The sequence below is a fragment of the Eumetopias jubatus genome, unplaced genomic scaffold (genome assembly GCF_037043125.1).
Source record: "Eumetopias jubatus isolate StellerSeaLion01/CBP00866 unplaced genomic scaffold, mEumJub1_p1.0 scaffold_3, whole genome shotgun sequence".
NCBI lineage: Eukaryota > Metazoa > Chordata > Mammalia > Carnivora > Otariidae > Eumetopias > Eumetopias jubatus.
The window spans coordinates 98764346-98768486 of NW_028274809.1; the positions used below are offsets into that span (position 1 = coordinate 98764346).

Below are 4141 nucleotides of genomic sequence, written 5' to 3' on the forward strand. Positions count from 1 at the left end.
ACGTCGATCGTACAATAGTACGATGTCGGACCTAGAGTTCAGAAACATGACTTTAAAGATACTAGCCGGGCTTGAAAAAACCGTGGAAATTATTAGAGAAACCTTTCTGGAGAAATAAAAACTAAAATCTAACCAAGTCGAAATCAAAAAGGCTATTAATGAGGTGCAATCAAAAAAGGTGGCACCAACTGCTAGGATAAATGAGGCAGAAGAGAGAATCAGCGATATAGAAGACCAAATGATGGAAAATAAAGAGGCTGAGAAAAAGAGAGATAAACAACTACAGGATCACAAGGGCAGAATTCGAGAGATAAGCGATACGATAAGACAAAACAACATTAGAATAATTGGGATCCCAGAAGAAGAAGAGAGAGAGAGAGGGGCAGAAGGTATATTGGAGCAAATTATAGCAGAGAACTTCCCTAATGTGGGGAAGGAAACACGCATCAAAATCCAGGAGGCACAGAGAACCCCTCTCAAAATAAATAATAATAGATCAACACCCCGACATCTAATAGTAAAACTTACGAAGTCTCAGAGACAAAGAGAAAATCCTGAAGGCAGCTCGGGAGAAGAGATCTGTAACCTACAATGGTAGAAACATTAGATTGACAACAAAACTATCCACAGAGACCTGGCAGGCCAGAAAAGACTGGCATGATATCTTCAGAGCACTAAACGAGAAAAATATGCAGCCAAGAATACTATATCCAGCTAGGCTGTCATTGAAAACAGAAGGAGAGATAAAAAGCTTCCAGGACAAACAAAAACTAAAGGAATTTGCAAACACGAAACCAGCCCTCCAAGAAATATTGAAAAGGGTCCTCTAAGCAAAGAGAGAGCCTAAAAGCAGCATAGATCAGAAAGGAACACAGGCAATATACAGTAACAGTCACCTTACAGGCAATACAATGGCACTAAATTCATACCTTTCAATAGTGACCCTGAATGTAAATGGGCTCAATGCCCCAATCAAAAGACAGAGGCTATCAGATTGGATTAAAAAACAAGACCCATCAATATGCTGTCTGCAAGAGACTCATTTTAGACCCAAAGACACCCCCACATTGAAAGTGATGGGATGGAAGACCATTTACCATGCAAATGGACACCAAAAGAAAGCTGGGGTGGCAATCCTTATATCAGACAAATTAGATTTTAAAACAAATACTGTAATAAGAGATGAAGAAGGACACTATATCCTACTTAAAGGTTCTATCCAACAAGAAGATCTAACAATTGTAAATATCTATGCTCCTAACATGGGAGTAGCCAATTATATAAGGCAATTAGTAACAAAAGCAAAGAAACACATTGACAACAATACAATAATAGTGCGGGACTTTAACACCCCCCTGACTGAAATGGACAGATAATCTAAGCAAAAGATCAACAAGGAAATAAAGACTTTAAATGACACACTGGACCAAATGGACTTCACAGATATATTCAGAACATTCCATCCCAAAGCAATGGAATACACATTCTTCTCTAGTGCCCATGGAACATTCTCCAGAATTGATCACATCCTAGGTCACAAATCATGTCTCAACCGGTACCAAAAGATTGGGATCATTCCCTGCATGTTTTCAGACCACAATGCTTTGAAACTAGAACTCAATCAGAAGAGGAAGGGGGAAAGAACTCAAACACATGGAGGCTAAAGAGCATCCTACTAAAGAATGAATGGGTCAACCAGGAAATTAAAGAAGAATTTAAAAAATTCATAGAAACCAATGAAAATGAAAACACAACTGTTCAAAATCTTTGGGATACAGCAAAGGCAGTCCTGAGAGGAAAGTATATAGCAATACAAGCCTTTCTCAAGAAACGAGAAATGTCTCAAATACACAACCTAACCCTACGCCTAAAGGAGCTAGAGAAAAAACAGCAAATAAAGCTTAAACCCACCAGGAGAAGAGAAATCATAAAGATCAGAGCAGAAATCAATGAAATAGAAACCAAAAGAACAGTAGAACAGAGCAACGAAACTAGGAGCTGGTTCTTTGAAAGAATTAACAAGATTAATAAACCCCTGGCCAGACTTATCAAAAAGAAAAGAGAAATGACCCAAATCAACAAAATCATGAATGAAAGAGGAGAGATCACAACCAACACCAAGGACATACAAACAATTATAAGAACATATTATGAGCAACTAACAATATGCCAGCATATTAGATAACCTGGAAGAAATGGGTGCATTCCTAGAGAATATCAACTACCAAAATTGAACCAGGAAGAAATAGAAAACCTGAACAGACCTATAGCCACTAAGGAAATGGAAGCAGTCATCAAAAATCTCCCAACAAACAAAAGCCCATGGCCAAATGGTTTCCCAGGGGAATTCTAGCAAACATTTCAAGAAGAATTAATACCTATTCTCCTGAAACTGTTCCAAAAAATAGAAATGGAAGGAGAACTTCCAAACTCATTTTATGAGGCCACCATTACCTTGATCCCAAAACCAGACAATGACCCCATCAAAAAGGAGAATTACAGACCAATATCCTTGATGAACATGGATGCAAAAATTCTCACCAAAATACTAGCCAATAGGATGCAACAGTATATTGACCTGCTCCGTTTCCGACCTTGCCGGTTCACCCCTCCTTAGGCAACCTGGTGGTCCCCCGCTCCCGGGAGGTCACCATATTGATGCCGAACTTAGTGCGGACACCCGATCGGCATAGCGCACTACAGCCCAGAACTCCTGGGCTCAAGCGATCCTCCTGCCTCAGCCTCCCGAGTAGCTGGGACTACAGGCGCGCGCCACCGCGCCCGGCGATGCAACAGTATATTAAAAGGATTATTCACCATGACCAAGTGGGATTTATCTCTGGGCTGCAAGGTTGGTTCAACATCCGCAAATCAATCAACGTGATACAATACATTAACAAAAGAAAGAACAAGAACCATATGATCCTCTCTATAGATGCAGAAAAAGCATTTGACAAAGTACAGCATCCTTTCTTGATCAAAATTCTTCAGAGTATAGGGGTAGAGGGTACATACCTCAATACCGTAAAAGCCATCTATGAAAAACCTACAGCGAATATCGTTCTCAATGGGGAAAAACTGAGAGCTTTCCCCCTAAGGTCAGGAACGCGGCAGGGATGTCCACTCTCACCACTGCTATTCAACATGTATTAGAATTCCTAGCCACAGCAATCAGACAACAAAAAGAAATCAAAGGCATCCAAATCGGCAAAGAGGAAGTCAAACTCTCACTCTTTGCAGATGATATGTTACTGTATGTGGAAAACCCAAAAGACTCCACCCCAAAACTGCTAGAATTCATACAGGAATTCAGTAAAGTAGCAGGATATAAAATTAATGCACAGAAATCAATGGCATACCTTTACACCAACAACAAGACAGAAGAGAGACAAATCAAGGAGTCGATCCCATTTACAACTGCACCCAAAACCATAAGATACCTAGGAATAAATGTAACCAAAGAGGCAAAGGATCTGTACTCAGAAAACTGTAAAATACTCATGAAAGAAATTGAAGAAGACACAAAGAAATGGAAAAACGTTCCATGCTCATGGATCGGAAGAACAAACATTGTGAAGATGTCAGTGCTACCTAGAGCAATCTACACATTCAGTGCAATCCCCATCAAAATATCATCCCCTCTTTTCAAAGAAATGGAACAAATAATCCCAAAATTTGTATGGAACCAGAAGAGACCCTGAATAGCCAGAGGAATGTTGAAAAAGAAAAGCAAAGCTGGCGGCATCACAATTCCGGACTTCCAGCTCTATTACAAAGCTGTCATCATCAAGACAGTATGGTACTGGAACAAAAACAGACACATAGATCAATGGAACAGAATCGAGAGCCCAGAAATGGACCCTCATCTCTATGGTCAACTCGTCTTTGACAAAGCAGGAAAGAATGTCCAATTGAAAAAAGACAGTCTCCTCAACACAGCCACATGCAGGAGAATGAAACTGGACCATTTCCTTACACCACACACAAGAATAGACTCAAAATGGTTGAAAGACCTAAATGTGAGACAGGAGTCCATTAAAATCCTAAAAGAGAACACAGGCAGCAACCTCTTCGACCTCAGCCGCAGCAACTTCTTCCGAGAAACATCGCCAAAGGCAAGGGAAGCCAGGACAAAAATGAA

General features: G+C 40.2%; 1 non-coding gene across 1 annotated transcript; it reads right to left on the reverse strand.

Moving 5' to 3' along the window:
* Nucleotides 1–2485: 2485 nt before the first annotated feature.
* On the reverse strand, nt 2486–2786 carry LOC148164724 (signal recognition particle RNA). The gene has a single exon (XR_015767948.1).
* Nucleotides 2787–4141: the final 1355 nt, after the last annotated feature.